Below are 12,099 nucleotides of genomic sequence, written 5' to 3'. Positions count from 1 at the left end.
GCAGCCCATAGTGACACAGGCGCCAGAAGCATCTTTACACCAGGACTGCATCATCAGCTCATTGTTTGTGGACCAGCACCAGGGCTGCCAAGATCACTGTTTTCCTAGTGCTAAACATCTTCTTTCGCAACATTGTTCTTGTTTTTCTGGGTAAAATCCTCGCCAACCCTATGTCTGATGAAGCATCACCAGACTTGAAGCATTAACTTTTCCTTCCTCCCACAGATGTTGCCAGAACTGTTGAGTTTCTCCAGCAGTTTCTGTTTTTGCTTCTATTCTCCAGTGACCACAGCTCTTTGCTTGATTCCTATGTCACAAGAACTGAGGCAATTCTCAGCTCAGAGGTCTATAAATTTCAGGGACTCTAACCCTGGAATTTTCTGTGTTTTTGCATCTGTAGACACAAGCAACCAGGAAATAGTAAAATCCTGCAGTGTTGGTTTGTCTGTCTGATTAAGTGTCAAACCGAAGCCCCATTTGTCTTTACAAAGTGAATAGAAAAGATTCCACGGCTCAATTTTGAACAACGTCTGACCACAATTTGGAACAAGCCCAGGGAACTCATGTAAAATGCACTAAACTGGCTGCATTGAATTTACCATTTCAGTCAAAGACTATAAAACCAGATATACAGTCATAAACTCATAGAGTCATACAGCATGGAAACGGACCCTTCGTCCCACCTAATCCATGTCGACCATATTCCAGAATATAACTAGTCCCATCTGCCTATGGTCGGTCCACATCCCTCCAAATCTTTCCTACTCATGAATGTATTCAAATATATTTTAAACGTTGTAACTGCACCTGCTGTCAGCATCATGAAATTTGCATTTGTTTAATTCACACCTGTACGATGCATTCACATCATGAGAGATAAAAGGTTGCCGATGGCGTATTCAGCTTGCAAAGAGTGTGGAATTAGTTTTGGGAATATAAGAAAAGACCATATTTCAACAGTTTGCTCGGCAGACCAGCGAAAAATTTATGGATTCATAGGAAGAAAAGGCTTGCTCTCAGTCCCTGTTTCTTTGAACCCTGGTAGTCAGTGCCAACTGTAAAGCAACTTGGAAAAACAATTATTGGCAAAGACCTCCAAAATTCCACTTTAGCTGAAGAAACAGATCACAACTAAATAGATTCATACAGTCAAGTAGAATGGAAACAGTCCCTTCAATCCAACTCATCCATTTTGACTAAGTTTCCTGAACTAAACTAAACCAGTCCCATTTGCCTGCACCTGGATCATATCTCTCTAAACTTTACTATCTATGTACCTGTTCAAATGTCTTTTAAATGTTGTAACCATACCTGCCTCTACGGCTTCCTCTGGAAGTTCCTTCCATATACCAATTACCCTCTGTGTGAAAAAATTACCCCTCTGATCGCTTTAAAGTCTTTCCCTCTCACCTTAAAATTATGTCCTCTAGTTTTGAAATCCCCTACTCTAGGGGAAAGGCCTTTTCTATTCACTTTATCTATGCACTCAGGATTTTTTAAGCCTCTATAAAGTCACCCCTTAACCTCCTACATTTCAGGAAAGGAATTTCCAGTATACCCAGCTAAGTTTTGGTAGAAATGTAATAGCTGCATGTTGAAACAAAATCAATGAAACTGACAGAGGGGAAGTTGAAAAGGGCAGAAGTGATTGCGCCTCCTTACCCGTTCGAAATACCAGTTATTGCAAATATCCACTTTCTGGTGCCTACCGAAAACAATGTTGTCTGAAATCTATTGGACTCTGCTGATAACTACAGCATGAGGGAAAAATCACAATATTTGTTAAGGAATTTTATACATAACTGTAAAAACCCCCTTACTTGTGTGTTTGGGGCCTGAAATGAGCATGAGTTTTATTTTAAACAGATGTTTGAAAAGGTGCTTTTCTGGTTTGAAAGCAAGTAACAAATACTCATCCTGCCAAGCGTCATGCAGACAACCACTTGAACCAGCAATAATTGAAGGTTGAGTTGCCGATGATTTAAAGCCAAGTGGTACACAGATGTAGCCTCTGCTGGCAACAAGAAGTTCATTGATCTATGGACCAGTGACCAGTTATCAATGAATGTGACATTGTTCGCCTGCCAGCAATTATATCATTGATTCATAGATTACTGACAGTTTGGAGCTGCTAAGTTATGGAGAGAGAGAAAAGTTTTCTGTCCTTGACCAGGTCAAGAATACAGCTTCTGTTCTCTGCAGTCAAAACTCGCTGTGAACATGAAAAAAATCAACTTCCTTCATTCATTCAGGGGTTGTGGGCATTGTTGGCTGGGCCAGCATTTATTGCCAGAGGGTCTGGAGACACATGGCTGACCAGTTAAGGATGGCATATTTCCTTCCTTAAAGGACATGAGTGAACCTGATGTGTATTTCCAGCAATCGACAATAAGTTTATGGCCATCATTAGATTCTTAATCCCAGATATTTGATTGATTTCAACTTCCACCATCTGCTGTGGCAGGAATTGAACTCAGGCCTGAGTCTCTGGATTAACAGTGTAGCAATAATACCACTAAGCCATAACCTCCCCCTTTTATATCTCTCCTGCAACTATGGTTGGAAGCTATGAGTTTAACAAGTAAGTCAGAGACTTCATATTAAGGAGCCACCACCTTGTGCCTCATACTAACCAGTGGACGCATCTGGAGAAAGATAACTGAAGCTACAAGCTGGCCAGCAGAAGAATCACAAAGATCATCTCTAAAACAAAAGCTGGACATGAAGTCTACTGAACTGTCTGTCTGTTTTTACCCTCTGCAAATAATCTTTTTTTTCTATTCTGTTTATGGGTTTGTGTGCATGTGAGGGGAATTTTATAAGGAGATTTGTACTTTAATTTGTATTTAATATGCCAACAGCTTTTAATTGTTTGTCTGTAGTGACAGTCTAATTACTTGCAATAAATAATAATTATTCTCAGTATAGAAACCTGGTCCATCTGAAAGTCAGGTAAATTGAGGGATTTTGTATATCTTTTAAAATCTTTAACTGCTGTGACAATTCCTGGAATAGCATCACTTGATTTCCGGTGCATTACTCCCATGAGCCATGACATAACTGATTTAAAAAATATGGTGCTCAAAGTTGGATAACCATGGCATTATCATCAATTGCTGCAAAAATGTAACTGGCTCATTAATGCCTTGTAAGGAAGGAAATTGTCCATCATTTTCTGGTCTGGCCTTTACATGACTCCAGACACGCAGCAATGTGATTAATTCTTACCTGCTCTCAGGGATGGTCTAGCAAGCCTTTCAGTTCAAGGCAATAAGGATGGGCTATAAATACCTGTGGTACCCACATCCCATGAAGTAGACTTTTAAAAATGAGAAGTAATCACCCCCAGGTTAACCTTCAATGAATGAGTTTGAGTTCTTGGATCCAGTTGCAATTTGTTCTGACATTTCACTTTTTATGTTGTAAAGTCAAAATCCATCACCTTATCATACTAAAAGAGAAATTGGAGGATACATAAACCTGTTGAAAACAAAAAAACAATGATTAGTACCTTGTGTATCATTTGGTGCATTTAGCAACATTCAATAATTACAGCGAAATCAGAGTGTTCCAATAAATACATACAGAATATTGGTGTGAGAGCTATGTCAGTGTATCCAATGATGGAATGTCAAACATAGCACAGGACTACAAAATTTATATAATGCAGATGGAGGCCACTCAGCACACCATTTTTGTTCCAACTCTCCGAATGACCAGTTTGCATTCATTTTGCAAAAACAGAAGTTGCTGGAAAAGCTCGGCAGGTTTGGCACCATCAAAATCAGAGTTAACGTTTTGGGTCTGTGGAAGGGTCACTGGACATGAAACGTCAACTCTGATTTTTTTTTCTTCACAGATACTGCCAGACCTCCTGAGCTTTTCCAGCAGCTTTTGTTTTTGTTCTTGATTTGCAGCATCCACAGTTCTTTTGGTTTTTAATTTGCATTCATTTTGCAACCTCCTTCCTGTAACCCTACATGCTCTTCCTTTTTTAGGCAATGGCCCAATTTTATTTCAAATGCTTCACTTGAATCTGTTTCCATCATTTCCTCCAGCAGTGCATTCCAAACCTTCGTCACTCACTGAAAGATAAAGCTTTCTTTCATATAACTTCCGTGAATTATTTCTCCAAGGAAATCAGTCCTAACTCCAACATATCCAATATAGAGAAAATGTCCCGCTTTGGTGCTATATCAACGGAGCACCCAGATCCAACTGTGCTCCTAATGTTTCCTAGGTAACCAAAGTAGAAAATTTCCTTTCGTAACTTTTTACTATAGCAAATCAATTTGTTGGTGGGGTTTTGTTCTTGCAGTTCATACTTTTTCTCATAGAATGGTGTAAAGTACAGATCCAATCAAAGAACAAGTCAGATTTTACATTCAGAATTTCCCAGTTGCTGCCCACTCCAACATTTCTCCCATTCATTCAATGTCTCCAACATTCATTTTCTATTCAATTAATCTCTTTAAAATTCCTTTCACTTGGGATGTTACAATCAACTCTCATTGAAAATGTGCCATAATACTCCTGGGTGTGCACAGTGTCTCCCATTATCTCTACAAATCTTCAGCATAGAAGACTACTAGCTGTTAAGGAATGTTCCCCATTTTGTACAAAAACACAAGTGTTGGAGAAACCCAAAAGATCTGGCATCAGCTGTAAGAGACGATTGTGTTTAATGTTTTGAGTCCGGTGTCCCTCCGTCAGAACACAACAATCTTGCCTTTATTTTCCACATCTGAGAATCCAATCACTATTTTAGGCATCAACCCCACTTCAGCCTAAAAGGGCGTGACACAGTTTACTGCATCTTTTCTATGTGCTTGAGTATCAGGATCTTGTTTCAACAGTGCTCGAATCTCTGAAGCAGAAATGGTTGGAAATGGGCAGTAGGTTGACTGGGGAAGGAGAAATAGGTTAACTCTTCATGTTGAGACATTTGGTGCTAATCTATTTAACCTACGTGCTTATGAAAGCGTGCAACAATTGACATGGGATGACCTTGGTGCCTTAGGTTAAAATATCCGTAACTAACCCGATTTGCACACCTAATTTCTGTTTATCCATCAATAGGGATCACAGCCAGGTCTGGCAACAAGAGCGACGTGAGCTTCATAAATTAAGCTTGGCATTTACATTGCGCTTTGGGAAATTACAATAATAGTTTAATGCATGCCTCTTCGATCCTGAGCATGGGAATTGTATAAACTGTTTTGTGCTAAGCCTATGGTTGTATTACCCTGTCCTTATCCTCAGGAAGACATCCACAATTAAATGTCTCTGCCCTGTGTGTTAATCCTTTAATCATTCACAGCTGAGGTTCATCGTTTCTACAATTCATGTTTTTGTTTCTGTATCCTGTTTCCAGAACAGGTGAATTATTTCACGTTTACAATTTTGTTTCATCGTACTTCATTAGATTGATTCACCATTCTATCAGTCTTGTATGAAGATGTTCAAGTGTAGCTTTGGCCTTAATGTTAATAGAATATTTGTTTCTCTCAGAACTGATAGAGCTTCAGTGAGTTTCTGATTGAAATAGAAGGGTGGAACAACAAATCCAATCCTTTGGTGACCCATTAATCATTGCAAGGAATGATACAATATAACACAGGACTAACATTAAGAAAACTGTCAATATAAATTTTCATTGAGAATAGAGCTCTGAGTTGTAAAAATAACTCTAGTGCCAAACACTCATCATGGTGAAGTTAACCCATCCAAGGGGAACACAGAAAACAGAAACAGAAGTTGACAGAGAATCACGACAGATTTGCAGCATCTATGGAGACAAAGCAGAGTTAACATTTTGAGTCCAGTGATCCTTCTTCAAAACTGATTTTAGTTAAGAAAAAGTTCTTTTTTTGCAGAACAAGGGGTGGTTGGAGGGAGAAGAGGTAAATGATGGGGAGGGGGAATAGAACCCAGAGAGAAAGAAAATAGTTGGGCTGACAAAGGAATGGGTAAAGGGGCAGCTTGGGAGAATGAGTAGCTGCTACTGGGGACTGTTCGTAGCTATCGATGGATTGTTTGTGGTAGCAGGGCCCGGTGTGTGGGGTATGGGATAAGGAGATGTGAGAAAATATTCAGGCCCTACAATTATTGAACTCAAAATTGAGATCAGAAGGTTCCCAAGTGGAAAACAAAATATTGTCTGACTTTTTTACCCATTCTTTTGGCTGCCCAACCGTATTTCTCTCTCTCTGCGCTCTATTTCTTCCCATTGTTTCCTCCATCCCCCCTCCCCAGCCTTCTTCAGCCACATACCAATCTTGCCGAGCTACAATCAGTTCTGAAGAAGGGTCAAAACATTAACTCTGCTTTCTCTCCACAGATGCTGCCAGACCGGCTGCGTTTTCCAGCAATTTCTATTTTTGGTTCTCATTTCGAAGCATTCGTAGTAGTTTGGTTTGTTTGGGAACACTGAAGACCTGGATACACAACCCTCCAGATTTGAAGAAGGGTACGGATGAACGTTGATGCACCAGTGCAATACTAATACAGTGCTCTTCTGACAGAGGTGGGCTCACTTGGCCGTGGGGTTAAACCAACACCCTGTCCCCCCGTCTCAGATGGATACTATTTCAAAGCAGACCAGTGGGAGAGTGATTGGGTTAATATCACCAGAAACACAGATTGTCTGGTCACTATCATATAACTGTTTATGGTAGGTGGCTACGCACAGAGTGGTTATCATGTCTTACGTATACGGATCAGAACGCTGAAATGCTATGGGAGTTTTTACTCCTTAGTAGCCATGGACTGCATTCTTATGAAAGGGGGGAACTCCATAGGTGAGACACTGGCTGGATCTTCCTTGCAAAGGTAGATGGGTGCTCCCATTCGGACAGTTCTTTAGATGATGCACAACTGTAAGGGGAAGAAAATCAATGGCCCTTTTTCCACAGCAGTTATTTGCCATTTTCTGAAATTTAAAGATCCTGACAGTACATATTGTCGCCTACACGGTCGTAAGGTTTGCAGGAGAGATGGAGAAAGCAGCAGTGGGAATGGAGTGGCATTACTGGTTAGAAACGGAATCATTTCTATGCTGAGGGAGAACGTATTGAGGGGAAAGCACCCAGTGGCCGCATTTTAAAATCTCCATCGGTAGGAAATTGCGTCTCACCTAATTGACTCAGTTTTTTGAAGAAGTGACAAAGAAGATTGATGAAGGTAGAACAGTAGACATTGTCTATATGGACTTCAACAAGGAATTCAACAAGGTTCCACACGGTTGACTGGTTAGCGAGTTTAGATCAAATGGAATCTAGGAAGAGCTTGCCATTTGGATACAAAATTGGCTTGAAGGTAGGAGGCAGAGGGTGGTGGTGGAGGGTTGTTTTTCGGTCTGGAAGCCTATAATCAGCAGTGTGCCAAAGGGATAGGTGATGAGACCACTACTTTTTATCACTTTGATTTGGAAGTGAATCTAGGAGGAATGGTTAGTAAGTTTGCAGATTACATCAAAATTAGAGATATAGTCATCAATGAAGAAGGTGGCCTCAGACTACAACTGGATCTTGATTAGATGGGCCAATGGGCCGAGGAGTGACAGATGGTGTTTAATTTAGATAAATGTGAAGAGTTGCAATTTGATAAGGCAAACCAGGGCAGGACTTATATAGTTAATAAAGGGCACTGGGGAGTGTAGCTAAACAAAGAGACCTTGGGGTGCAGGATTATAGTTCCTTGAAGGTGGAGTCAGAGATAGACAGGATAATGAAGAAGACATTTGGTACATTTGCTTTTATTGGTCAGTGCATTGAGTGTAGGAGTTGGAATGTCATATTATGGCTGTACGGGGCACTGGTTAGGCCACTTTTGGAGTATTGCATTCAAATCTGTTCTCCCTGCTGTAGGAAGGATGTGTTAAACTTGAAAGGGTTCAGGAAAGATTTACAGGGATGTTACTGGGTTTAGAGGGTTTGAGCTTTAGAGAGATACTGAATAGGCTGAGGGTATTTTCCCTGGTTGCTGAGAGTGACCTTTTAGAAGTTTATAAACCAATAAGGGAAGCAATAGCCTAGTGGTATTAATGCCGGTCTGTTAATCTGGAGACCCAAGTAATGTTCCGGCGACTGGGGTTTGAATCCTGCCATGGCAGATGATGGAATTTGAATTCAATAAAATAATCTGGAATTTACAGCCTAATGATGGCCGTGAATCCATTGTTGATTATCAGGAAAACCTATCTGTTTCACTAATGCCCTTTAGGGACAGAAACTGCCATCTTTACCCAAACTACATGTGACTCCAGAACCACAGAAATGTGGTTGACTCTTAACTGCCCTCTGGCAATTCGGAATGGCTAATTAGCTAACAATGTTCTCATCCCGTTAATGAATAGAAAAAAAATCATGAGGGTCATGGATAGGGTGAATAGCTAAAGTCTTTTTCCCAGGGTAGGGGAGTCCTGAAGTAGAGGGCATAAGTTTAAGGTGAGACGGAAAATATATAAAAGGGGCCTAAGGGGCAATTTTTCACACAGAGGGTGAGCTGTCAGAGCAAGTAGTGGAGGCTGGTACAAATATGTTTGAAAGGCATCTCGATGGGTACATGAATAGCAAGGGGTATGGGCTAAATGCTGGCAAATGAGGCGAGATTTATTTAGTATATCTGATCAGCATTAACCAGCTGGAGTGAAGGTTTCCTTGCTGTACATCTCTATGACTCTACATAGACCACCTAGTAATAGCTCAGGAATGCTGGATTGTATAAATGCTGTAATTAGGCAACCAAACAGCAAAAGCAGAGTAGTATTAGTGGAAGATTTTAATCTTAACGTAAACTGGGGGAGACAGAAAAATAACCATCAGAAACGTAAGTTTCTAGAGCCTGTCCAGTATAGTTTCCTACTGCAATATGCCTTGAATGTGACAAAGGGACAAAGCAATATTGGATCTAATCATGAATCTTAGAGAATTCAACACTTCGAATCCTTACATTGTGGAAACAGGCCATTAGCCCAACATGTTCACAGCAACCCTCTGAGAAGCATCTCTTCCAAACACATTCCCCCTTAACCTATCCCTGTAACCCCACATTTCCCATGGTTAACACACCTACATATCCCTGCTTACTATGGGTAATTCAGCATGGCCAATCTGCCTAACTTGTACATCTTTGGACTAACGAGTAATGACCCCAAATTAATTGGTGGCCCAGTTGTACATGAGGATTTTTTAAATAGTGATCATAACACAATTAATTTCCATGTTGTGTATGTAAAAGATAAGCAACGATTGGATTCTAGAATTTGGGATTTAAGTAATGCAAGCTTTAATAGGATAAGGCAGAGAATGTTCACAGCAAACCTGGGGAAGCTCTGCTAATAGACAAAACAAGTGAGGAACAATGAAAGGAATTCAAAGAAACATTTCATGAACATAAAGCTCCACGTCAGAAAAAAGCCACCGTGGACATCTAAGGAGGTAAAGGATCAGCATAAAACTTAAGAAAGAGCTTATAAAAATGCAAGGAACCATACAGATTCCACAGAATTGGACAAATATAAAGCCCGACAAAGGGTCACCAAGCAGCTTAGAGGAGCAGCTGAAAAGGAGGAAACTTGGAAAAGACAATAAGAGACTTTGTGGTCATTTCAAGGGAGAGCAGCTGCTTAAGAGTACAATTGAAGGCTGAGGGTGGAGAGATTGTCAATGACTGCGGGGAAAATGGCAGACATGATGAACAATTATTTTCTTTCAGTAGCCGCAGCAGAAAAAGACAATAGCTTGCCAGACATCCCAATGAAATTAACAGAGAATCATGGACAAGGTCGAAATAATATTAAACAAAGTAGATCATTAATAATGGGGAACTTAGTGGAAATAAGGAGTGATAAATCCCTGGGACCTGATGGCTTTCATTCACGGGCATTAAAGGAGATAGGAGAGCATATTGCTGATGCCCTAACCATAATCTTTTAGAGTTCCCTGAATTCGGGAATTGTGCCTCTGTATTGGAAAATTGCTCATGTCACTCCTCTCCTTAAGAAAGGTGACCGAGGGAAACCAGGGAGTTACCAGCCAGTTAGCCTAACCTCACTGGTGGGGAAAATGTTGGCGCCTATAATTAGGGATAGAGTAACTGAGCATCTCAAAAAAATTTCACTTATCATGGATTCATAAAGGGTAGGTCATGCCTGACAAACCTCATAGAGTTTTTTGAAGAGGTGGCGAAGGTGATGCACATAGGTTTATACGGACTTCCAGAAGTCTTTTGATGAGAGTGCCACATGAGGGACTGTTAGCTGAGGTGGAAGCCACTTGTTGATTTGGATAGGAAATTGGCCGAGTGGCAAGAAACAGAATTGGAATAATGCACAACTACTCAAATTGGCAGGATATAAACAGCAAAATGTGGGGCTGGATGAACACAGCAGGCCCAGCAGCATCTCAGGAGCACAAAAGCTGACGTTTCGGGCCTAGACCCTTCATCAGAGAGGGGGATGGGGAGAGGGTTCTGGAATAAATAGGGAGAGAGGGGGAGGCGGACCGAAGATGGAGAGAAAAGAAGATAGGTGGAGAGAGTATAGGTGGGGAGGTAGGGAGGGGATAGGTCAGTCCAGGGAAGACGGACAGGTCAAGGAGGTGGGATGAGGTTAGTAGGTAGGAGATGGGGGTGTGGCTTGGGGTGGGAGGAAGGGATGGGTGAGAGGAAGAACCGGTTAGGGAGGCAGAGACAGGTTGGACTGGTTTTGGGATGCAGTGGGTGGAGGGGAAGAGCTGGGCTGGTTGTGTGGTGCAGTGGGGGGAGGGGACGAACTGGGCTGGTTTAGGGATGCAGTAGGGGAAGGGGAGATTTTGAAACTGGTGAAGTCCACATTGATACCATTAGGCTGCAGGGTTCCCAGGCGGAATATGAGTTGCTGTTCCTGCAACCTTCGGGTGGCTTCATTGTGGCACTGCAGGAGGCCCATGATGGACATGTCATCAAGAGAATGGGAGGGGGAGTGGAAATGGTTTGCGACTGGGAGGTGCAGTTGTTTGTTGCGAACCGAGCGGAGGTGTTCTGCAAAGTGGTCCCTTAGCCTCCACTTGGTTTCCCCAATGTAGAGGAAGCCACACCGGGTACAGTGGATGCAGTATACCACATTGGCAGATGTGCAGGTGAACCTCTGCTTAATGTGGAATATCATCTTGGGGCCTGGGATAGGGGTGAGGGAAGAGGTGTGGGGGCAAGTGTAGCATTTCCTACGGTTGCAGGGGAAGGTGCCGGGTGTGGTGGGGTTGGAGGGCAGTGTGGAGCAAACAAGGGAGTCACGGAGAGAGTGGTCTCTCCGGAAAGCAGACAGGGGTGGGGATGGAAAAATGTCTTGGGTGGTGGGGTCGGATTGTAAATGGCGGAAGTGTCGGAGGATGATGCGTTGTATCCGGAGGTTGGTGGGGTGGTGTGTGAGAACGAGGGGGATCCTCTTAGGGCAGTTGTGGCGGGGACAGGGTGTGAGGGATGTGCTGCCGGAAATACGGGAGACGCAGTCAAGGGCGTTCTCGATCACTGTGAGGGGAAAGTTGCGGTCCTTGAAGAACTTGGACATCTGGGATGTGAGGGAGTAGAATGTCTTATCATGGAGCAGATGCGGCGGAGGCGGAGGAATTGGGAATAGGGGGTGGAATTTTTGCAGGAGGGTGGGTGGGAGGAGGTGTATTCTAGGTAGCTGTGGGAGTCGGTGGGCTTGAAATGGACATCGGTTACCAGCTGGTTGCCTGAGATGGAGACTGAGAGATCCAGGAAGGTGAGGGATGTGCTGGAGATGGCCCAGGTGAACTGAAGGTTGGGGTGGAAGGTGTTGGTGAAGTGGATGAACTGTTCGAGCTCCTCTGGGGAGCAAGAGGTGGCGCCGATACAGTCATCAATGTACCGGAGGAAGAGGTGGGGTGACATGTCCATCATGGGCCTCCTGCAGTGCCACAATGATGCCACCTGAAGGTTGCAGGAACAGCAACTCATATTCCGCTTGGGAGCCCTGCAGCCTAATGGTATCAATGTGGACTTCAGCAGCTTCAAAATCTCCCCTTCCCCCACCGCATCCCTAAACCAGCCCAGTTCGTCCCCTCCCCCCACTGCACCACACAACCAGCCCAGCTC

The sequence above is a fragment of the Stegostoma tigrinum genome, chromosome 30, assembly GCF_030684315.1.
Source record: "Stegostoma tigrinum isolate sSteTig4 chromosome 30, sSteTig4.hap1, whole genome shotgun sequence".
Taxonomy (NCBI): Eukaryota; Metazoa; Chordata; class Chondrichthyes; order Orectolobiformes; family Stegostomatidae; genus Stegostoma; species Stegostoma tigrinum.
Note: the sequence above shows the minus strand (reverse complement) of the source record.